General features: G+C 37.1%; 1 non-coding gene across 1 annotated transcript; it reads right to left on the bottom strand.

Annotated features, from left to right (window-relative positions):
- Window positions 1-6,138: 6,138 nt before the first annotated feature.
- LOC123637580 lies at window positions 6,139-6,245 on the bottom strand. Its single transcript, XR_006734946.1, has one exon. It is a non-coding gene; the product is annotated as a U6 spliceosomal RNA (small nuclear RNA).
- Between the last annotated feature and the right edge of the window lie 19,660 nt (window positions 6,246-25,905).

Here is a 25,905-nt window from a genome sequence, read left to right as displayed (position 1 = left end):
CATTACTACCATAAGATAGAATAGGAGAATATCAATAAGCAAATGTATTATTTAGATTTCTATTCTATTTTTGTTAAAGTAAATCATATACTTCATAAATGAAATCATGGGACTACCTCTCATAATGTCAAAAATACTGATAAAGTAAAAAATTTATTATTTTTTGAATTAGCACTTGTTGAACACTTGTAATGTGTCAGGGATTGTTTTAAGTGCTTAACTCAGTTAATTAAATCTTCTGGTAGAAATACAAGGTTCCTGGGATCATACATAGTCAAAACTTCAAGCAGGTTATTTTTTCAATAAGAAACTTTAAGAATCACATTAAACTTAGGAGAATTTAGTTCAAATAAAATTGACAGTAAGAATGTAAACATGATTCTATTTAATTATTTTCCTAATAGTTATTCTCTGTTTTGTTTCCCAACTTTCATTTAGTTCAACATTAACACAAAGGAATAGTCTAAATATAACAAGTACAATGAAAGAAAAAGTTTACCCAGTTACCTAAATTTTCCTTCATTAGCAATGTTTATTTATAAAGAACAATGTTACCTGAATTATGGAAGGGTTATATTATTTTAGAAAACGAAGCGACAGCAAAAATCAGATACATTAAAAGAATTTTAGAGAAGAGGGATTCATTTTACATCATAGTGGCAACTCTTTAGAAATAAGAGGTGACTGAATTCCCGGGTTCTAGATTTTGTGTGTGAGAGAATGTGCATACACACACATGGGCAAGGCATGTGTGTAGGCTAGAAATGCAGTCAATGTGAGAGTCTAATGGCTGGTCCAAGGAGGATAGGTGGAAAGAGGATCAAAACTGTGAAGAAAGATTGCAACTGAAAGGGAAAGAATATTTCCCAAAAGGAATAGAGAGTGAAAGAGGAAAACGGTGAAAAGAGAAGTCATGACACTATGGATTCAGGAAGTGAAGGACTATCTGAAATGAAAGAATTATAAATGACTAGGAAAAGAAAATTCAAACAAATGATTAAAAAAACTTTTAAAAGTTATATTTGGAACAATAACAAAGATGGGATTGCCCCATTGTTAGAAGTGTTAGAAGAAAAACTTTCAATACATTATACTTAACAGTTTAATTGTGCAAAAAATGATTCATGAATTGGGCAGCCCCCAGAACCAGAATAGGTTCAGAGCAACTCTGGGGCTGCCACATGGCTGGATAACATTTATGACAGAAAAAGGAAAGTGACCTACAAAAAACTGGTAAGGTACAGAAACAACTAGATTGCTTAAAGGTGGGCATTTGCCTTATTTGAATCTCTTTGAACCTGTAGTTGGCTGAGACTCGATTACTTTTGACAAGAATAAATTACAGTCAGATTACATCAAGTTAGGTTACAGTTCAATGCGTATGGAAAAACCTTTAGGCCAAACTTAAAATATGTATGGAGCCAGCTTTAGGCCAAACTTAATTTACCAATTCCCTTCTTTTGGTCAACCTCTCAATTTTGAGAAATTCACCCAAACTTTAGGCATTTACATTACTCTCTGTCACTATCATAAAAGGACTTATTTGGTCTTAGTGTGAAATTCACAAGTCTTAGTCTTATCTCCTATCTGTTTGGGATCTATCTGCTTCCTTAAGGTTTCAATTTAACTATGTGGCATTTAGCACAAGTGACTCCATGTCCGTTTGGCCTGGTCTGTTGGGACCTAATGGCTGCTCATAATTTTAACAATTTTCGCCTTCTCTTCAATTCTCTCTTAAGTGAGAGTGTGACCAAAACTTAGGGTATAAACGGTACTCTCAGTTACCATCATTTTGGGTTTCCTGTCTCAACACATCATTTATAGGTTACAGTGTCATCATGATCATGAATTTCTTTGAGATTTTTGTCATTCTAGTCAAAGAGAGATCATTTGATATTCTACAGATGGCTGCATGAAAACTTTTAAAACTTGTGAGAGAATATATTAATAGCACACCAGGGAGACTACTATTATGACTACCAGGAGGATAATACTAAGAGACTGTAGCATGTTCCTTAGCCAGGGTCCCTGTGAACCAAGCCAGCCAAAATCAAATAGATCAAAGAATGAGCCAGATGAGGAATCCACCCATCTACCCATGTTAACTAAGCAGCCTGTTGGTTAATCCCCTGCAACTCAGTCTCTGTAATACCCATTGTATACATCCATGTGCAACAAGAAGTGTCAGCAACTGCACAAATTCCTCTTTCTTCAGCCAATAAGCAATCTAGAACAATTCTATTACCTACTACAATTTTAAAAGGTGAAAGATTTATTCAGTCTGAAGAGAAACCAGAGTATGACCTACTACAATTTTAGTAAGAGAATTTAAAGAAGTCTATTGTGAAACCATAACTTTTCCAGTATAATTTATTATAGAACCTATAATGAATGATAACTTTCTAATCGTTGCCTCATTTATAATTTCTCCAAGCCATGGAAAAAAGGACCTATCAAATAATGTCATCCAGAAGGGTGAAGGCCTCCTGGTAATGTTCTCTTTAACCTATGAGGTGCATTAAGAGGATGGACCAATGTTCTGTTTCTGACTGATTATGGATCAACAAAGATACCATTAAAATCCCTAGCCCACACTGGCCCTTTGTCTTCCATCCATCAAAGCATAAAGTTGCTAATGTACAGGTTGGCTGTGAAATCCTCCACAAATAAAAGTATGCCCCCGGGTATATACAAAGCCCTTTTCCAGTTCTATTGTTCATAGAGGCATAAGCAAGGAAAAATTAAGACAGCTAAGAATTTCATGTCAGAGCAGTCTTGATCCATGATTTTAAGAAAGCTATCCACATTTAGAATGCTATCCAAACCTGGAGAAAAATTTCCTTGGTTAGCTTTACCTTAAGGTCTCCAATGGATGTACAGTTGCAGAGTCTGGAGGGCCCTTTCTGAATTGTTAGATTACAGACCCAAGGTTTGAGGTCCCGAAGTTTTGTTGCACTGTGAATGGCAAGGGAAGTCTTTCTCTGATATTATTCCAGGTTCTGGATCACAAAGATTCTGGATCCTCAGTCAGTGGATTATAAAAATCTTCCTTTACCTGGTGAAAATACAATTTGGCATAATACATTAAAGCCTTGTAGCATTTGGTCACATCAGGATTTATTAATAGGAGCATAAGATACGTGAGGTTCAATTATTAGGGGCAGAGGTCTTCTAGTGACTGTTTCATAAGGGGTCAACTTATGTTTTTTCATTGAAAGTGGATCTGATTGTCATCAATCTGCAATATATTCAACCAAGGCAATATAGTCAATTGAGTTTGTTTTACCTGATGTTATTGTAACTGTAATACCTCATTTAATTATTTTACAACTTATCCAGTGAAACAAGTACCTGTATCTCCAGACATTTCTCCAGAAATGCACATGAGGGAAACACATTTCCTAATAACCTTTTAACTACTGTTAGAGAATTGGACTCCTTGCATGGGAAAGCTTCTATATAACCAGAAAACATGCAATGAAAATAGCAATTGAATTGTTCAAATGGCCCATAAGGTAACAGAGATGTACCTGAAGCATTGATTGTAGTTCCAGGATTATGGGTTTGACAGACCAAATATTGATCATAAACCATTTCTGCAATTTAGAGCAGTCAGTAAATCAATAGTTTTTCATAATTTGGATCATTTTATCATTTCCATGATGGGCCATGGAGTGCAGACCTTTTAATAATGGGCATTTTATGGACTCAAGAAGGACCAGGTGGCCATACAGGCTCTCCATGGGACCAAATTTAAGATTAAATTTATGTCCTCTAAAATACTAGTTTGGTTTCTCCAATTCAGGTACATATTAATAGCACTGTTTAATAAATAGGTTATCATAGGTAATTTGAGTTGAATCATGGAGTTCATTCAAATTGCATGTCTTAGCAGTTTCAGTACTGGTTGACTTAGTATGACTATCTGTCAAAGTGTTTCCTTGATATTTTAATTAATTAATTTTTGTCCTACATGAGGTAACAGTCAGTCTCTTCATTAGAGTTCTGGGAATTCTTGCCCAGCCCACTGACACGATCCTAAAGTTACCAGAAACTTGTATTTAGGAGTGCTTGTCAGTCCTCTCCATTCTTTTCATGATCCTTCTTGAAGGTATAACATTTTAGGACTATAATTACTTACATAGATCTTTTATAAGAAGCATCAGAATAAAATAATTAACTGTGGACAACAAGGCTTAATATGTCCTTGATTAAAGATGCAAATGGCAAGAAAATTTGTTGTTTTTTTCTGTAGTTTAATCAAAAGTTGAACAAAAGTCTTTATTATCTCATTAATATTATATGAAAATCTTATTTAAAAAAGAAAACCTAATTCTACTTTTATATTAATGTATTATTAATACTAAAGCTAGTTTTAAGGAAAACTTATAAACAAATCCATCAAATCTCTGTCAGCTTTGGACCTCACAAAATAAGATTCTGATAAGCCTTTTTTATAACCTCTTACAAAATTTTTTTCTATCTATTTTCTTTCTTTCCTCAACTTTTTATTTCTGTTTAGTTTTACCTATATCATACTTTTTTATTCTTTCAATTTGAAACATCCTTTGAATGACTTCTAAACTAGACAAAATTGCTTTCCCTTTAACAAAAATCACATCATCATGTCTTTTCTATAACCTTCTTCACCTAAAATACATTTTACTTTCTTTATTCACTCTGTATACAGAATAGTTTCTCTTATATCTAGAAGTTTTTATCATACATGTAAACTACAATTTTAATCCTTACTAACTCTGATTTCCAGTAAAAAGAAAAAAAACCTAGAAAGTAAGCAATTTTAATTGTAATGTACCAGGTACATAGCCCAGGACAGAGGACAGAACTGTTAAGACGATGCTGGAGGATCTGACCCTTTCTAGTACGGCCAGGAGGCAGAGGTAGGCCAGGGAGGATGGGGCCATATTGGTCTTGGCTCTACCTTGCTGATGGTGGCCCAGGTACTTGTCTAGATGCCAGAATCCAAAGGCTCAAAACTGAAGGCATATATTCACAAACAAATCAAGCAAGTATCAAAAATATCACAGAAGTAATGTTTTATGACCTTAAAGCATCTAGCAGGGAGAGTATACATTCATTTGACCAGTAGACCCAGACAAAATGTCTAAAATTCTGAAGACATTTCCATTTTATTTTACCAACAATTTGTTTATTTCAAAATATTAATGGGGTACAAATGTTTTTGTTATGTAGATACCTTGTCTAATGCTTAAATCAGGGCTTTTAGTGTGCCCATTACCAGAATAGTGTTCATTTTGCCTGATAGGTAAGTTTTTATCCTTCACTCTCCTCCCTTTTTGGTTTCCAATGCCCTTTACATTTCTTTGCACCTGTGTGTACTCATCGTTTAGCTCTGACTTATTAGTGAGAACATGTGGTGATTGTTTTTCCATTCCTGAGATACTTCACTTAGGATAAGGATCTCCAGTCCCACCTAAGTTGCTGCAAAGATATTATTTCATTTCTTTTTATGGCCGAGTAGTACTCCATGGTATATAAATATATCACATTTTTTAAATGCACTCATGAATTGATGAGCACTTAGGCTGATTCTACATCTTTGCAATCATGAATTGTGCTGCAACAAAAATTCGAGTACAGGAGTCTTTTTGATAAAATGACTTCTTTTCCTTTGCATAGATACCCAGTAGTGGGATTGCTAGGCTGAATGGTAAGTCTACATTTATCTCTTTGAGGAGTCTCCATACTGTTTTCCATAGATTTGCAGTCCCACCAACAGTGTATAAGTTTTCTCTCTGCATCCATGTCCATATCTATAGTTTTTTTACTTCTGGGTAATGGCCACTATGATAGGGATAAGGTGATATCTCGCTGTGGTTTTAATTTGCATTTCCCTGATGATTAGTGATGTTGAGCATTTTTCCACAATTTTGACTATTTATCTTCTTTTGAAAAAACTTCTGTTTATTTATTTTGCCCACTTTTTGATGGAGTTGTTTTTCTCTTGCTGATTTGTCTGAGTTTTTTGTAGATTCCAGATATTAGCCCTTTGTCAGATGTATAGTTATAGTTTGTGAATATTTTGTCCCATTCTATAGGATGTCTATTTGCTCTGTTGCCTATTTCCTTTGCTGTGCAGAAGCCTTTTAATTTAATTAAAATATGGAATGTTTCACAAATTTACATGTCATCTTTGCAGAGGGGTCATGATAATTTTCTCTGTGTTATTCTAATTTTAGTATAAGTGCTGCTGAAACAAGCACTTACCAACAATTTTAAAATTAGTTTTCTTTACTGAAGATTATTAAAGTCACATAAATTTGAAAAGCATTTGGGGTAGTTACTTACTTAATTAAGAGTGCTCATTTATTTATGAGTCAATTCAGTACCATGTAGACAATATATAAACACAGACATATACATATGCATGTGTAAAAACACAAACATCAATAAAGATTTTATAGCTCTGATTTTAAAATTTTAGCCATGAGACAGATAAAACTCACACTTTTAAAAGGTCAGTTGAATTAACCTGTGTCCCTATATATGAAACAAGTTAAAGTTTATCTGACTCACATGGCCAATGCCCTTATGGAGTTTTAGAGAAAACAAGAAAGCAAATTTACATATCAATGCACAGAAAAATAATGTAAGCTTTTTCTAAAAGGAGTCTGGATGTGTTAGTTAGAGGAAACACAAAGGAAGATTTAAAATGGATGACAAGGTAACATAAAATCATGGTGGTTCATCACAGGATTTTATAAGATCAATTTAGTTAGATAGGTAGCTTCCAATTTTGTCTTCATTTTCTAACTGGACCACTGAGCCCAGGGCAGAGCCCATTAACAAATAGAGCAAAAAAAACATTCTCTATGCCTGTACTCTGCATGGATTACTCTGAGAAAGAATCAAGCCTACTTTACCTGAAGGCCTATCTCATAAACACTTCATCCAGCTTTCTTTTAACCTTTGGAGCAGGATGGTAACTAAGCCAAAAGGTTAGTGGACTCAATTTTCTTATCAATTAGTTGTGTGAGCTTTTTATTTGCCTTTTGTAAAGAGTCTTTTAAAAGACGAAATAAAAAATATTGAAATCCTTTTAGAAGCTTCTGCACATCAAATAGGCATCCCTGGGTACAGCATTGTTCATTTAAATTGGACAAAATATTTAATAAGATTTCACAATTTTTATAAGTATTTGCTGCTTCTGGGGCCTAATACTTATGCAGATAAAGGTGCACATAAAGGTACACATAGCCAAAAAGTCGAATACTCAGTTCTTCAGAAAATAAGGATCCTATTTTTAAGTTAAATTTTGGCTTTGGCTCTCATATCACAAATTATTTGATCAGCTCAGCCAATAATTTTTCCCTACCTAAGTGCACAAGAGAAAAAAACAAAAGGAATAGAAAATGAACCCCGTGAATTTCCAAAAGCCAAAGTTTGCACCCCCTGCAGTAATTGTCACTTCTTGCCAGTTTCTGTCTGACCCAGTTAGACATCGAAGGCTTCTAACTGGATCCAACCCAGTCAATTATTGAATGCAATATAATGCTAAACCCAGTCTAGCTTTTGTCATGACTTCCAAACCCAGTCCAGATCAAAAATGTACTCAAATTCAGCTCAAAACACAAATCTGTGGGACTGCAGAATCTGAGAACTTACCAGTGATCTGCAGTTGTGAGAGAGCAATGGAAACAATGGGCCTGGCAGGTCCCTCCTTGGTCACTCTGTGCTCCTGAGATCACTGAAAGTGTTACTTTGAATCCCTCTTCTAGCACCATTTGTGAAAAGAAAAGCTTTAGACAAATTAAAATTAACAGTTTAATTGAGCAAATTTAATTTCAAAACCAGAATAGATTCAGAGCAACTCTGGGGCTACCACATTGTTAGATAACATTTATGGACAGAAAAAAAAAAAAAAAGCACAGAAAACTCAAACATCTGGGCATTTGCCTTATTGAAACTGCATTGAACAGCTGGCTGCCTGTGGTTGGCTGAGACTGTTACTTGTTACAGGTTATAATCTGTTTACACATAAACCAGGTTACAGTACAGTATGTATGGAGAAGGCTTTAAGCCAAATTAAAATATGAACGGAAACAACTTTAGACCAAACTTAATTTAACAGAAGCAAGCTGATTGATGATGAGGGAGAACTGGACCTTGCTATTTCGTTCTAGCTTCAATGTTCAAAATGACTTTGAGATTGAATATGTTGGTAAATCAGAGCATGGTCTTCCAACCCCACATGTGTGTCTTTGTCATAAGGATTATTTTCAAATGACTATTTAGACCCAAGAGAAACTCTGAAAACAGAATAGAAGTTAGCCTCTTCTAAGGTAAATTTACATCTAAAGCAAATCTCCATTTGTGTCTCCCTCTCTGTACCAGGAAGAGGAGGGTGACTAACTTATAAGACATTCTTATGAATATGGCAGGCACTGAATTCATCTGCGTAACAAACATTACTCTTATTTACCTCTTTTCCTTATCCCCTTCTCATAACTGGCCTCCTTCTAACCTTTCTTATTTTGTTTTATTTGAAGATGCTTTATAAGCTGGTGCACTGTGCCACCTCCTTGAGACTTTCTCATTTTCCTGGGTGTCTCCCATGTATATATGTGATATACATGTTAATAAATTTCTGTTTGTTTTTCTCTTGCTAATCAGTCACAGGTGTAAGAACTAAGAACTTAGAATGGTAGAAGGAAAATTGTTTCTTACTCTTCTACAAAGAGAATAAAGCAATCACTTAGAATTGAAGTATAAGTGAAATGAATGGTGTGTATGTGTGTGAGTGTATAACAGTACAAAGTATTGCTGAAAGAAATGATATCTTATGCCAAAAATGAATTATACATCAGTCACTGAGGAAATTGTAACTAAAATCACCAAGTCTCTAACAGTGATCTCCAGCAAAGGGTGAAGAATGAGAGAGATACAGAAGAGCTGCAATAGATAGGACTCTATCTTCAAAGGTGGTGTAGGAAGTGGGCATAAACCATGACTGCTAAAGAAAAACTAAAATACTTTACCCCAAAGTATACTTCTTTGACATATTTCAAGATGGCTACTCAGAAGGCCTGCAGGCAGGAATAGCATTCAAAGCTGTTTTTTGTGGAGGAGATTTGCATTTGCAGAAAAATCTACACTGGTGAAATAAACAACTGGGCTTTCTGAGAACCCCTACCCTGTCCATTTCAGGGAAGATTGACTCAACCACACCTATTCTTTCTGAGGGAAGCTGCAAGATTACCTGAGATATTTTCATCTGCGTGACAAGTCAGGCTTTGCTCAACATGCTTCCCTCCCTTCACTCTCCCATAACCTGTGATGCTACTGCCCTGAGAGCCCAGAGAAACTCGGGCCCAGGCCATTGCTCTTGGGCCTCATTTATCGCTCCTGCAAATAAATCCTTTACACCTACATCTTCCATCTCTAAGAAATGTAAAGGGCATTGGAAACCAAAAAGGGAGGAGGGTGAAGGATAAAAACTTACCTATCAGGTAAAATGAACACTATTCTGGTAACGGGCACACTAAAAGCCCTGATTTAAGCGTTAGACAAGGTATCTACATAACAAAAACATTTGCACCCCATTAATATTTTGAAATAAATAAATTGTTGGTAAAATAAAATGGAAATGTCTTCAGAATTTTAGACATTTTGTCTGGGTCTACTGGTCAAATGAATGTATACTCTCCCTGCTAGATGCTTTAAGGTCATAAAACATTACTTCTGTGATATTTTGTATGCCTTTTTCTGTTATTAATCTATTATTGGTTTATTTCATAGACTCAAGTTATCAAAACGTCAGGGGAAAGGTTTAAATTTCTACACAATATGTTAACTTTTGTCTGGGATATTTTATGTGTATGTAGGAAAGGAAAGCATCACTAAGATACAGAACGAGTCATATCATACTAACCCCATTTTATTTTAACAGGATTTCTAAACTGCTAGATTGTAAAAATGCTGTGGGCATTATATATTTCTAGTTCAGCAGTTAATGTCAAGTGGTCTTTTATGCTGTTTTAAGGGCAAATCGAGATACATGAGCTGAATGACAGCATTGGGTGAACTGCAAATGGCTTTGCAACCATGAAAATGATTAAGGTGTTTAAGTGACTAATGTCAATCTGGAAAGAAGTTTCTATAGATGAGCTGATGGGTTTGGATTAAAATTTAGAGATAAGATCATTGTATTTCTGGCTTTTTAAAAGCTCAACAGGATATTAATGCATTGGTTGATTAAATCAAGGCTCTCAGGATAAAATGATAGGAAAAATATGACAAGTCAAAATTTAATAGGGAAAGATGACATGACCTTCTCTTGGATCCAAAAAATAATGTTAAAAATGCAAGATGGAACAAATATTGCTTTGCCACAGCACACAGGAACAAAATTTGTGCTCATAATAAAAGTCACCGGTGAGGTTTGATTGCCAAAAAAGATAATGAGCTTATGGAGTGTATTAATTAAAATATAACACCTCATCAACAGGCACTATAATTCTGTACATCATTAGACAGCTCTCGCACTAAGTTCAGAGGAGTGGTGTGTGCCTGGCAGTAAGAAGCAGTAGAGCTGGTGCAGAGACAACTAAACAGGAAGACGGAGGGATTCTTGATCAAGGTGTGTGAAGATGGATCAAGGATGGCCAGTGCACCTGTCCCGCTGCAAGTGCTGACTGTTAAGGGGTCCCAGACACCCCTGATCACTCTTCTTAGGAGAATTGCACTTGGCCAAGTAAGAAGTCACTCCCCACCATTCACCAGCCCCTCATCCCCCTACTCAATCCCAATCCTAGGATCAGCCTGAAGCCTGTGAGTGACTGTCACAGAGGTACAAAGCCCAGATCCCTGACCTCAGGTTGGGCCAACTTTGTGATATAATTAATTTGTGCTCCAGAGCTGCTCATGTATCTAGATGTGACTTTTCCCTGAGCCCTGGACATGGTGCATTCTATCAGTTAGTTGACGTATACAGGTATCATGTAATATAAAGAATGCAAAAAGACAAAAGACAATGAACTTCTAGAAAAACTAGTGGCAGCCCAAAATATCTTGCTCCCACCAACCTCAATTAAAGTTTGTTCTTTCTGGTATTGCGAACATGCAATGCAATGAATTCAGGACCAGTCTAGCCACCAATGATACTCAACAGTTATTGCTCATGCACCATGATGCCCAGCTTTAGAAATATGACTACTAAAGTGTTTGTAATCAAACTGAGAATAATGTATTTTAAAATTCAGATTTAATCATATATGTCAGAAATGTATTTTCTGATGGTGCCACTAAAGTAATCATCTCCTTCAGCCAAATATTCATTTTTAAAATTTGGCACTTTGCCCCAAAAAAGTGTTCATATACATATGCACTTCCACACGTGTACATATATAGACACACACATAAACACAGATAAAAGAAACAAAGCCTTCTTTGAGCAATGTTTACTCTTATGTGTGATGCTTACAACAGTTACTATTTTATTCTGTTGCTTGTTTAAATGACCCATTCAACTCAGTTTATAGCCAATAATAGGTTAAGACCATGCCAAAGGACCCCAATGTTCCTTCAGACCCAAACCCTAGTGTCCATTTTAACATATAGAAATTACACTTGAAACTCTACCTCTCACTGAAAATTCCTGGTGGTCTTAAAAGAGCTGAGATTCTCGAGCTCTTGACAGAACGTAATGTGTGTGTAGTCCAGCTGTCGGCTGAGGCCTCACGTTCCTTGGAAATCTAGACTTAATTAGTTTTGACCACTCTCCCACTCTGAACCGCCTATTCCAAGCCAAACAAAAATCCTAATCCTCCTGCTCAGTTTGTGTGAATTCCCGAATATTTACTTTCTTAAAAGAGCCTAGTTTGTAGGTAGTACTTTCCCCAAACAATCCATTCACTTAGAGTATTTCTAAGAGTGCAATTGATATTTTCAGAGGCGTCCTGAACAGGGGTTATTTCACAGAAATGAAATGTTGTCATAACAGACATCACTGTTGGAGGCAGTGTTGACACCACGCAGTGTGGCATTAGTCCCACCGTCCCCAGGTTCCCTCCATCCTAGTGGCATCCCAGCCCCTGTCTTCCCCTCTCTAGTCCTAAGGCCTCACTTCCTCCAAATTCCCTTCTTTCCAGCCCTTGCTACTCTCGCACACTGGCAGTAAAGGTCCCCAGCAGGTCTTCATGCCACTGTCACCGAAAAAGTGGCTCCTCCCAGGGCAGGCAGGGCTATAGGTAAGCAACACTGCTGGACTTTCACATTCAGTTCTGTTACAGTTCTACCCTGTGTTGAGGACTGGCAGGGAGAGATGTGTTTAGAAGATAAAGGAACCGACTGCCCAAAGGTGGACGCCTTACACAGGCCAGAATGCTGAAAGAAATATGAAATGTACCAAAACTGGAGGCGAGCAAAGCTGAGCCAGGAATTTTGTAGTTGCATCGAGGCACGGAGGTCAAATTGGTAGAGATGGGACATGGAGCAAACAGAAGCGAGACTGCAGCTGTTCATTTGAGTCTGAACAGCCAAGCAGGAGCCAGCAGTGCACAATCCAGGTGGGGCCTCCACCAGGCCTGGAGGAAATGGACAGCGATGGCCTGGGAGTGGTGTGAGGAGTAGCACATTCAAGTGACAGAGAGATCAGAACCTCCAAAAAGAGGAACTGAGACACTCTCAAGGCTCTGGCCGAGGGTCCATGTAGAGTCCACACTGAGTGGTGCCTGCGCTGGCAGAGAAGAGGGTCCACGGAGAGACCTGGCCCAGCCTAGGTGAGGCCCCCGCTGTGTGTTTTGCCAAATGGCCATTCTGGGAATTTATGACACTGTCATAATAAAGAATGGAGTTTTCTTCCATTTCAAATAAAATGTGTCGACCTTTCAAAAGTGTAGTAAGGCAAATCTTTTTTTTTTCTTTCTCCGCCTTCACCATTCTTTCTCTTCCTTTACTCGCCATTTGCTCCTTCCGAGAATCTTCCCCTGATATTTGCTCATGTGTCACTTTGCTTTTTCCTTTCTTGAAATCTGTGCTTCATTAAAAATTACATTAATACGTGTCTTTATTCAATCTATTCACAGATATTCACATCTGTGTCCTAGCCTTTGCTGAAGCATAAAGTCTGGCCCTCCCAGATAAAGAGCATCTAAGATAGAAGGAGACAAAAGACACACACACAAATAACTCTCTAAAACATGGATGTTACCCTCACATTGTGGCTGATTTGTAATCATGATCTTAGTTAACTATCCTTTTTCTCTGGAAAGGACAGAATTATGCAGAAAGTGTCTTGTCACCCACCCATCAGCCCTGACAAGCAGCTCTTGCTTTGTAGTCCTCGAGTGAACTGCACCCACAGACAGGAACTAACCATAAACCAGGGCACAGAGATGGACTAACAACACCAGGATAGCCAACTGAGACAATGTTGATTTTAGATCAATAAATACACCAGGTTGAGTTCCATAAACTATTTTTTAAGTGGTGCATTTTTCAAAAAAGGTAGGCATATGACTACATAGGAAGCAGGGGAAAAAAGCAATTTAGAAACTTAAAATCTCCCTTAAATGCAAGCGACAACCTCACACCAGAAAATAGTGAAACGAATATTCTGCTCTACTGAAACCATAATCAAGTAATTTCAATACAGAAAATAATAATAAGTTGTTTTTTCAAACAAAGGGAATGTAATGAGATGAAAAAAACTGTAATTAGATCTGAAAGAATGCACCAAATGATGCTCTCGCAGACTGAGGGGCCTGAGTTTCAAAGTTATTCAGTTTTTTGTTGCTGTGCATTTGGGGAAAACATAATATTCCAATTTTTTTTTCTCATTGTAATAAATGGAGAAAGAGAATGTGACTTTAAATCAATTAATAAACTCTGAATATCTTTTTAAAACAGCCTAACAATATTCATATGAGGAAAATTTTTGAAAAAAAAATAAACACAAGAAGGAAAATGGATTAGGTATTGGCTAAGTAGAGATACCCATGGCAGACATCTGAAGAGGAGAAATAACGAGAAGGCATAAAGGTTATTAAGGACGTAATAAAAACCTGACAACAGGTCATACAATAAAGTTTAAAAAGAGGAAATTCCACAAATTACTCAGTCTAGAGCAGGGCTTTCCTAGCTTTTGGTCATGAAACCACATGGAGATGTTGACAGATTGGACTTTCAGGACATAAAGTAGAGGTGCCAATAGCATTGTTAATGGATTGGATACAGGTTTTAAAAGGAAAATAAATAGGAATAAAAGATGACTCTGAATATTTTGGTTTGTGCATCCTTTACCAGTAATAATGTAGCCTGAAAAATTATTATCTTCATCATCAAAAAGTGTAGTTTTATGCTAGTTCTTTCCTTCCCATAAAAAAAGATGCTTATATATTTCCCCTCAGTGAAGGTAGAGAAAAAGTCTGTGCTACTGTTCGCGTAAGCATCTTCACCAGCAAGCTGAGTCTTTGAGAGTCTCTGAGTCTTTGCTTCCTCTTTCCTTTTCCATAAAAAAAAAATTTCTTTAAATCTCATACAACAAAATCATTTTCAGAAAATGTATCAGAGGCCATCTGCCTCTACTGTACACTCAGAAATTCTCAGTGCCCCCATTCAGAATTCTGCTGTAAAGTCTATTGTCAATGGAAAAGAAGCCAAACTCTAAAATAATTTAAAGAGGTTTATTTTGAGGCAAGTTTGAGGACCATGGCCCAGAGCCATACCGAAGAAGGCTTGAACAAGTGGACTCCTGTGGTTGGATTACAGTCTGGTTTTGTTACACTTAAAGTAGTAAATCAATACATGGAAGAAGGACATTGGTTTGGCCTGAAAGGAGAGGGGAGGGTAGGGGGTGGTATGGGGGAGGGGCACTTACAGGTTATAGTTGGGTTTAAAGACTCTTTGATTTGTAATTGGTTAAAGAAATGAAGCTCTGACTAAAGGCTTGGAATGTTTTAGGTTAAGATAAGGAAGTCTGTTAAACAGGCAGAAGCCACAGGCCAGATACCCAGACTTAAGTGATTCATTAAGTAAATTGAGGACCTGCAGGTTTGTCTTGCATAGCCTTAGGACTATTAATGAGTTACAAAGGATGTCTCCAAGAAGGGAGGGTGGCATGATGAGGCATGTCTGACCTCCCTTCTCATGGCCAGTAACTCAGTTTGAGGGTACCCCCTTGGCCAAGAGGGGGTCCATTCAGTCAGCTAGGGGACAAGGAGAGCTTAAGATTTTATTTTGGTTCACAGCATTCGCAAGCTTATTTAAAAACAGATATTAAACATCTATTTGCACATGCAACTATAGCATGCAAAGATTAATATTTTTAATTATTATACATCCAGAGTGTTTTTTGACATGATTATCTTAGGTGGCTTTAGTCTTATTCAAATGTCATTATCTTTCCTCAGACATTTTTGGGATTTTTCAGTGGAACAGCCTTTGAATCCAATATATGAGTAACATGAGAACAGCAAAATTATTTTTAGCCAAGCTTGTTTTGGAACTAAAAGAATATTTTTATCCTACAAACACTTTTGAACACCTACTATGTGCCAAGAATTAGGGATTCAGCAGGGAACAATTACTGAATGAAATGTCTTTGATTTGTTTCCAAAATTTAAATCAAACCTCAAAAAACAAAAGATTCACCAGTATCAAGAACTTTCTAGAGAATGTGCTACAGACTTAGAACCAATTCTCCCAGAGGTGGTCCCAAACTGTGTAGAAGCTCAACAGAATTCCTGGAATAAATGGACAGCCTCCCTAGACAACTATTTTGCACAATTACCATCTATTTTAGAGCTGTGCTTACAAATAAGGATTATGGGATTTAATCGAAGCTGCTGCCTCTGCATCTGTCTCCATTTTCCCCGATTCCAGGCAGGCAGCTGCCACCATCACTGGAGACCGAGCTCAGCATCAACCCTTCAGTCCTTCCATCCGCCAGCTGTGTGCCCCTCGGCACTGAGGATGCAAACATGAAAAGGACAATTGTCTCCTGACATTACTCTTCATCTAGGCTGGGGAAAGACAATAAGCAGACAAACACAGTAAGGTAGGTGCTGAGACAGGGGACCTCCCAGGCGCTGTGAGACAAGGAGGAAGGAAAATGCAACTAAATGGGGGAGGTGGAGGAGTAGGCGTACAAAGAAATCTCACTCCAAGCAGAGAGAACTACTCATTATCCCATGAGTTTGCCAAATGATGGATGCTTTGGTGGAGGAAACAGGGAGTGTCATTAGCATAACCACAGGAAAGATTGAGTAACTGCTGGGAAATTGATAAGCAAGTGATTGGTTTACATGGCTTGCTCCTTCAATAGAGAGTAAGCTCCCCTGGGGGGGAAGATGATGTCTGATTCTGTTTTTGTTTCTCTGAAGCATGGCCAATGCCTAGCGCATTGGACCTAATTAGTGCTAAATAAATGCCTTTAGAAGTGAGTGAACTGTCCCTGTACTTGAAAAGATAAAATGAAACATATTAGGCCAAAATGAAAAACAATTCAAGTGCAACTCTTAAATCATGTCTTATAGGAAAAGGTCCATTTTTCTGTGTTGGGCCATTTTTCAGTTTTGGTAAATAGTCATGCCAGCCGGTAAGTCCTGTGTATTGAAATTAATGAAGTTTCTAAAGTACAAACCCCACATACAGAATTATGTTATATGGGGATTGCAATAGGAGAAAGAAAGAGAAATGCCTAATTTGCAACAATAAAGCTAGTTGCTGTCCAATATCCATAAATGAATGAGTTTCCTTATTCTTTGAATAATCTCGTTGTTGTATGTTAGAATAAGGAGTCAGATGCAAGTGAAAAAATAACATAAGCATTTCCCAACCAATAAAGTGTCAGTTACAATGATATCTCCAGAGAAGAAGGTTAATACTGCATATGAGATGAGCTTTCCTCATCTCGTATAAATAAAAAGCCTTTATCACCAAATGTCAGAATACTGAAACCGTGAAATTACTTGAGAGCAGTAATTATAACTGCAGCTCACTTTACGTGTGTGGCTGCATTGACTATTTCTTGGCAATTCCCTCTTTCCAGCCACAATGATCAATCTAGGGCAATTGATCCAATCACCTTCAACTGTCATTAAATAAAAGAAACCTGCCCTAAGCCCAATGATGAAGTTTGTCATTGGCACTTATTTATTCATTTGCTTATTAATTAATGCATTAATTTATTGAATATTTACTCCTATGTGCCAAAATTACAAGGATGCATTGTACATGTCCCTTATCCTCAGAAAACAGATGGTTTAGTGGAGGGAGACAAACGCGGGAATTAAGAAAGGCAGTAAAGTGTACAGAGAGCGTGGTGGTCACATCTGGCTGAGGGGCAGAGAGGAGCGGCTCTGTGGAGGGCTGATGGTGCAGGTGACTCGGAACAAGCAGCCTCTCCTGGGAACCAGGGCAGCGGATCCCAGGAGGGACATCCCCTCAGCAGAGGCAGCAACAGGGGCAAAGGACACTCAGGGTTAGAGCAAAGAGTTCAGGAAGATAAAGAGCCCGTCAGAGATGACGCCGACACTGGTGGGGACAGAGGGAAGGGGTGGGCACAAGGTAGGGCTTGACCCCCAGGTGCTTGGGAAGGCTTCAGGAGGAGCCAAGGTGGTCCACTCAGAGTCGGAGAAGCGGGCAGGGACACCTTCCTACCTCCCTTTTAAATGTTATCTTATTTTAAGCTTTAGCGGGGACAGGATCGCGGGCCTCTCTGAGAGGGACACAGCGTCACGTATGCAGTGTTCTGGCCTGGAATGCACGGCTGGACTCGGACCAGGAGGCCGCATCGCACAGGCCTGCAAGCAGTAACGTTCTACTTAAAAGAAAAGAAATCAGAGTGTCTTCAAAAACTTCAGGGGTGTAACAGGAAAAGATAGGAAGGAAATAGTCCGGATTAAAAGAGGCTAAAGAGACGTGACAGCGGATGTAAGGGAAGGGGAAAGTTCTAAGATCACTACAGGGTCAACGGCAACATTGGAATGTGGACGACAGACTAGAGAAATGACTATGTCAGCCATTTCGGTTGAATTTACTGAGGTTGTTAACCCTACTGTGGTTATGTAAGAGAACATTCTTATTTTTAGAAAAGGAATATTGAGATCTTTAGGTGACAGGCCACGATATAACATACTCAAGGGGTTCAAAAAATGCTATGTGTGCCTGTGTTTGTGTGTGAGTGTATTGTGTGAGTATGCACACATATATACATACATGCACATGCACACACACAGAGAAAAAATGATAAACCAAATGGAACCAAACTTTGACAAGAGTTAAACTTGAGTAAAATGTATGTGGATTTTGTTTATATTATTTTTACAACATTTCTGTCTGGGAATTGAGATTATGTCTAAATAAAAAGCTAAAAATACAAAGTAACAACATTAAATGTATGTGTTTGTTCCTTCTTGGGTCTCTCTCCCTCCCTCCTGCCTTCTGGATTTGGAGAGGGAGAGCCACGTGGAATGCTTTCTGAGACCCACATGATGGCAAGAGGCGGCACAGTCCCTGCACCCACTCTGCGTACCCCCTCCCCTGCCTCCCAGTGGTCTCCCTTCACACTGCCACTGCCAGCCCTGCACTTAATAGGCGCCCTGCACAGCCATTCACTCAACAAACACACCCCGAGCACATTCGGTGCCATAGCTGTGCTCTGAGACCCGGGACAAAGTACACACTTGCTGAATGCTTCTCTTGATCCCAAAACAGCCCCGAAGTTCAGATGCTAGAGGGGCAGCATGGGAATAGTGATTGGTACCGATTCTGGGGCTGCTGGGAATGTAAAATATAGCTATTCTTGATTTAAAAGGTTCTATTCAATAATGCAAATAAAATATTTCTATCTCATCCCCAAAACTAGCACACGGTTAAGGGGGAAACACTAGAGCCTTCCCACTAGAGTCAGGAAAGACACAAGAATACTCTGGAATACTCTCCTATCCTGGAATAAAATTCACAGGTAATAATCTACCTCCACCCAAAATTTCAAAAGAAAATTTTAGCCAGCATTGTGCCCACAATGTAATAAAAGGTATAATTAATTTTTTAAATGGTTTGTATTCTATATGTAAATGTTTGTAGACAATTCCATTAGAAGACAAAATGAAATATTCATATTCATAGTTGTATATCTAATTATAATAAATACATTGGAAATAAAATAAGACAGAAAATATTTAACTGAACATTGTGAGTAATTTCATTTATATTTAACATTTTGATACAAAAGAGAAATAAGCATACTTGTATCTATATAAATGTAAGTCTGTATGATCAACGCAATTGTGACAGCCAAGAAATCTGGTGATTCAAACAACATGAGGATCTCTGTCATTGGAGAGAGGATTTCCCAAAATGCTCAACAACTCTTAATGAAATTCCAAACCACACAAAATAGAACCTTCTCTCAATTCACTTGACAGTTGCTTTTTTAAAAATCTCAGAGTACATTAAAACTGCAAAATATTTAGAATTTATGTGTTAAACACAGTTATGTTCTAGGCTTAGATACTTATGAGCTGGTTTTCATCTACATGACTGGGAACATTTGAAAGTCACTGGGGGAACAGTGTAAATTTTTACTGTGGGAGACTTTTCTGCACTGTCCAGGATGTCTAGTATTCCCAGCTGCCACCTACTAAATGCCAACAGCATTCCCAAATTATTGTGACAACCCAAAATGCCTTGACATAGATTCCGAAATTGTCCTGAGGGCCATTCTCTTTGTAATCCATTCCTTGGGTCTGGGGTGGCTTTGTGGACCAGCAACCTCTGCCATCCTCCAGAGACCCATGCTCAGAAGAGCCCCATGCTTGGGCTTTATGCTCTGTGGTCACCATCCTGAAATTTTTAATAATTTTATTAATATATTTGATTTTGTGTTTTGTAAGCAAAGTCCAGTAGGACAATGGAGCGTGCATTGAGGGTTAGGGGGTTGGGGGCCTTGGTGTGGTCCCACCTGCTGCCCCCACCCTGTCACCCTGAGAGGCTTTTTGATGGCCTGCTCTCTTATCCCTTGTGCCCCACATCCTTCCTGGCCTCCCCCTCCCTACCCTGGCCCAGAGATCACTGCATCCCTTTGACCCTGCAGGGGCCTGATGTGGGCACAGGAAGGCCAGGGTTGTGTGCATGTGCCTCATGGTGTCCTGGGGTGGGGGGTGGAAGCAGGTGACCCTGTCCTGGAATGGCAGCTCCATAGCACATCCAATGGGCACACTGGATGGGGCAAGTTTCTCACCCCTCTTGGATCCAGATACCATCCTGGCACAGAGGCTGCAATACCTTTTGGGGTTACCCATCCTCCATGAGCTGAGTAGTAATAATAGTCTCATAGGAAGGGAAGTCATTTGGCTCAAATTCCCTGCCACCACCTGGGCCAGGTGCTTCAATGTGGCAGGAGGTAACACCCAAGAGTTGATACCTTTACTGGCACATTTTGTTTTCCTGCTTTTTGAATGAAAAGCTTAGTATTATTATTTTGCCCTGGGCCTTGAAAATTATGTAGTTGGTCCTGATTCTAATCTTGTAGCCTGTTATAGAATAATGATGAATATGATGAAATATTATCTTTATGTTCTTAAATATAAACCTATGTATTATAACTAGGTGAAAAATCTAACTAAATCATTATTTATTATCATTATTTACATTTGAAATTCATATTATTTTATTATGAATTACTTCCCGTGTTTTTATTTTATGTTAAAATTGGGACATACTGTTGATCTTCTTTAAAAATCTTTTTTTTAAATCATGAAAGAGTTATCAATAAATTTAGTTTCAGGATAGTAAAGATTTTTATAAACAATTGCTGTAGAAAGGGAATAAAAACTCTATTGGGGTTAATAATTACTGCTTTAGAGGTAGTAAACAATCCAATTTTAAAAGGAAAAGAAATGTCATTGGAGTATAAAAACGTAAAAGTGGAATGGACATGATATGGTTCTAGACCCAGAAAATGTAGAAGTCAACTCAAATATTATTACAGACAATAACATAATCCAGAAAAATAGTAAGCTAAAAAATTAATATACATAAAGCAATCACTATCATAGATACAAAAAAATGCTAGTTAAACTATAAAAGAAGAAAAAGCCCATTTACAATAGAATCAAAGAGGTAAAACATCTAGTACTAAATTAAAAAAAAAAACAAACTAGGAAAGACTTAAACAGAGAAAACTTTAAACTTTTACCAAAGGCTGCAAAATAAGGTTTGCCCAGCTGGAGAAGCACACCATGGTGTTGAAAAGGAATGCTCAGCATCACAGCAATGGAAAACGAATCAGATAAAAACACAATCAATGTTTTCAATGAACAGGTTAATCTCAAAGTTCATGTTGAAAATTAAAAGCAGAAAGTAAGGAAAATTGAAAAATGAGGGCTAGGCAGAATTACTCTACAAAACATCAAAATGTGGTCCAAAACCACAGTAATTAAAACACCATAGATAGGCATACCAATAAAACTAAATTGAAAATCCAAAAATTGACCTTTGTATATGCAGGACATTAAGTATGATAAAGGTGGTAAGCAAAGGAGAGAAATGTACTTAGAATGTTTATATGAAGAAGAGGAAACTTTGTACATATACATGCTTGTGCGCATATATGTGTGTGTGTATATACATATACGTGTGTGTATACACACACACACACACACACACACACACACGCAGCTGACCCTTGAACAACACGGGTTTGAGTTGTGTCAGTTCACTTATATGTGGATTTTCTTCAGCCTCTGCCACCCCTGAGACAGCAAGACAAATCCCTCTTCTTCCTCCTCCTCCTCAGCCTGCCTAGTCAATGTGAAGATGATGAGGATGAAGACTTTATGATGATCCACTTCCAATTAATGAATTATAAATATACTTTCTCTTTCTTATGATTTTTCTAATAACATTTTCTTTTCTCTAGCTTACTTTAATGTCAGAATAATGCATATAATGTATAAAATATGTGTTAATTGTTTATGTCATTGATAAGTCTTCAAGTCAATAGTAGGTTATTGGTAATTAAAATTTGGGGCAATCAAAAGTTATATGCAGATTTTCAGCTTTGCGGGAGGTTGGTGCCCCAGCACCCTCATTGTTCAAGGGTCAACTGCATAAATATACATATACATATAAACACACACACACATAATCCCCACTCCCTGGTGGTGGTCACATCCTCTCTGCTATCCTCCTCTTAAGTATGGGAAGGGCATGTGACTTACTTCTAGCCAGTAAAATATAACAAAGATGAAGGGAATTTGCAGATAAAATTAAGGTCTCAAATCAATTGATTTTGTGTCTCACCATTAAGTATGAAGTTAGCTGTAGGTTTTTTGTAGATTCTCTTTATTATTTTGAGGATGTTTCTCTATATTCCTAGTTTGTTGAGAGCTTCTAATAAGAATGGGTGTTGTATATTTTCAAATGTTTTTTCTCTATTGATTAATATGATCACATGATTTTTCCTCTTTAAGTTTAGTGTAATGGATTACATTAGTTAATTTTATTATAGAACTTTGAGTCAGCCTTGAATACCTGGCATAAATCTCCTTTCTTCATGGTATATATTCTTCTTATACATTGCTGGATTCAAATTGCTAATACTTGGTTGAAGATTTCTGCATAATTTGTCCATAAGAGATATTATTCTTTAGTTTTCTTTTCGTGCAATGTCTTTTTCTGGTTTGGGTATTAGGGTAATGCTGGCCTCACAGAATAAATTATTAATAGAATGTGTTCCCTCTGCTTTTATTTTTTCTAGAAGAGATTGTAGAGATTTACTATCATTTCTTCCCTAAATATTTGGTAGAGTTCACCAGTGAAACACTCTGAGTTAGCCTGGTGCTTTCTGTTTTGAAAGGTTATTAACATTGATTCAATTTTTAAAATAGATACAGCCCTATTCAGATTTCTACTTCACCTTGGGTGAATTTTGGTAGATTGTGTCTTTAAAGGAATTGGTCCATTTAATCTCAGACTTCGTGGGAATAGAGTTGTTTATTACATTCCCTTATTATCCTTTTACTGTCCATGGGATCAGTAGTAATACTCACTATTTCATTTCTGAAATTAGAAATTTATGTCTTCTTTCTTCTGTTTTTGGTTAGCCCAGCTAGTTTATCAATTATATTGATCTTTTCAAAGAAAGAACTTTTGCTTTTGTTGATTTTCTCTATCAATTTCCTGTTTTCAATTTCATTGATTTCTGCTCTAGTTTCTATTATTTCTTTCTTTTTCTTGATTACTTTCAGTTTATATTCTTCTGCCTTCTCTAATTTCCTGAGGTAAAAACTTAGATTATTAATTTTAGATCTTTCTTTTCTTCTTTTAATTTTTGAAAAAAGTTTTTGTAGAGTGTAAAAGAAAATAAAAATCCGAGGACCACCCCCCAACTCTTTATGCAAAAGAGAAGGTAAAGTCCTGAGGCACCTATGAAAGACTGGTCCTACCGATTGTACATTAAGGAAATTCCTTGCTTATACAAGAACATGCAAATTGTACGTCTGCAGGCTAAGTCTAACTCCCAAAACTAATGTCTGTTTGATTCCACACTACTAATGAACTACAAGTTTACCTTCACAGGTTCAGAACAGAGACAAGATAGGATCAGACATTCTTCCACCTACACAAGGACATCTAATTGATTGCTTCCTTCATTCCTTATTTCTCTTTGAACATTCACCTTACCTTATGTAAAAGTGTAGATTTTCCTGGTTCTCACAAGAATGTAACCATTTTGTCTCACTACCCCGACATGTATCTTTTTTTTTTTTTTTCTTTCTTTCTGTATGGTTTTCAATACTGAAACTTCCAAATTCCCCACTGGAAAAAAAAACCACAGATCTGTGTGGTTTGTGTTTTTCCAGGGAACATCCTCAACTTTGGCTTAATAAATCTCAATTGATTAATATTTTTGCCTTAGTCACTTACTTTGGGTCAACAAGAGGTAGAGTCTTCCTGTGTTGCCTGGGATAGTCTGGAACTCCTGGCCTCAAGCAATCCTCCCACCTCGGTCTCCCAAAGTGCTGGGCTTACAGGTATGAGCAACTGCAGCTGGCCTTGTTTTCTAATATATGCATTCAACACAACAAATTTTCACCTAAATCACTACTTTCACTAAATTCCACAAATTTTGATAGATTTATTTTTATCTGTTTACTTCAAAATATTTTTAAATTTCTATTGAGACTTCATCTTTGACTCATGTATTATTTAGAGGTGTGTTCTTTAACGGCCAAATATTTTGGTGGGGGGAGGGGTTCCAGCTATTTTTCTGTTACAGATTTCTAGTTTAGTTTCACTGTGGTCTAAGAGCGTACATGGTATGATTTCTACCCTTTTAAATTTGTTAAGATGTGTTTCATGTCCCAGAATGTCATCTATCTTGGTAAATGTTCTATGTGAGTTTGAGAACAATGTGTATTCTGCTGTTCTTGTATGAAATAGTCTATAGATGTCAATTATATCCAGTTGATTGATGATGTTGTTGAGTTCATGAATGTCTTACTGATTTTCTGCCTGTTAGTTGTTTCCATTTCTGATACAGGGTATTAAAATCCCCCCTGTCTCCACTATCATAGTGGAGTCATCTATTTATCCTTGAAGTTTTATCAGTTTTGCCCCATGTATTTTGATAGTCTACTGTGGGTCACGTACAACTAGGATTGTTATACCCTCTTGGAGAATTGATCTCTTTATCATTAGGTAATGCACCTCTTTATCCCTGACAATTTCCCTTTCTCTGATGTTTGCTTTGTCTAAAATTAATAGCTACTCCAACTTTCTTTTTATTAGTGTTATCATGATAGATTTTTTCTCCCATCCCTTTACTTTTAATCTACATGTGTCATTACATTTAGAGAGGCATTTTTTAAACAACATATAGTTCAGTCTTGTTTTTATTTAATCCACTCTGTAAGTCCTTGTCTTTTACTTAGTATACTTAGGTCATTCACACTTATAATAATGATTATTGATATAGTTGAATTAATATCTACCATATTGCAACTGTTTTCCATTCATTGGACTTGTTCTTTGTTGCTATTTTTAATCTTCTCTTTTTTGCCTTCTCAAGCATTTTATATGCCTTCATTTTGTCTCCTCTCTTAGCATACCAACTGCACTTCTTTTTAAAAAATTTTTTGAGGTTGCTCTACAGTTTGAATGGCCATTTACTACTAATATAAGTCCACTTTCAGGTTGAGGGGTTCTTATCCCAAACACTTGGGACCAAAACTGCTTCCAATTTCAGATTTTTTTCAAATTTTGGAATATTTGCCTTGTATTTATCAGTTGAACATCCCAAATCTGAAAATCCAAAATCTAAAATGCTCCAGTGAGTATTTCCTTTGAATTTCATGTCAGTGCTCAAAAAGTTTCAGATTTTTGGAGCATTTTAGATTTTGGAATTTTGGATTTGAGTTGCTCAGCCTATAATACTGTATCACTTCATTACAGTGCAAGTATTTTTGCAAAGTATTCTCAGTTCCTCCTCCCATCCCTTATAAACATTGTTGTTATTTGTTTCACTTATCCATAAACTATAATCACCCAATACATTTATGTTATTGCTCTTTTGAGCAAACGGTTATCCATCAGATCAGTTTAGAACAAGAAAATCAAAGATTTTATTTACCTCCATTTATTCTTTGCCTAAGGCCGTTTGTTTCTTTATGTAGAACTAATTTTCTGACCTTTAAGTAGATCTGATTTTCTGATGTTTATCTTTTTCTGAAGTTCTTTTAACATTTTTTGCAAGTGAGATTTAAGGCAACAAATTCCCACCACTTTTATTTGTTCAAGAAAGTCTTTATTTCTCCTTTACTTTTGAAGGATAATTTTGCTGGATACAGAATTATAGGTTGGTGGATTTTTTTTTCTTCCAATACTTTAAATACTTCACTCTCTTTTGATTTTATT

The sequence above is a fragment of the Lemur catta genome, chromosome 4 (genome assembly GCF_020740605.2).
Source record: "Lemur catta isolate mLemCat1 chromosome 4, mLemCat1.pri, whole genome shotgun sequence".
Lineage (NCBI taxonomy): Eukaryota > Metazoa > Chordata > Mammalia > Primates > Lemuridae > Lemur > Lemur catta.
This window is presented reverse-complemented; position numbering and strand designations above follow the sequence as displayed.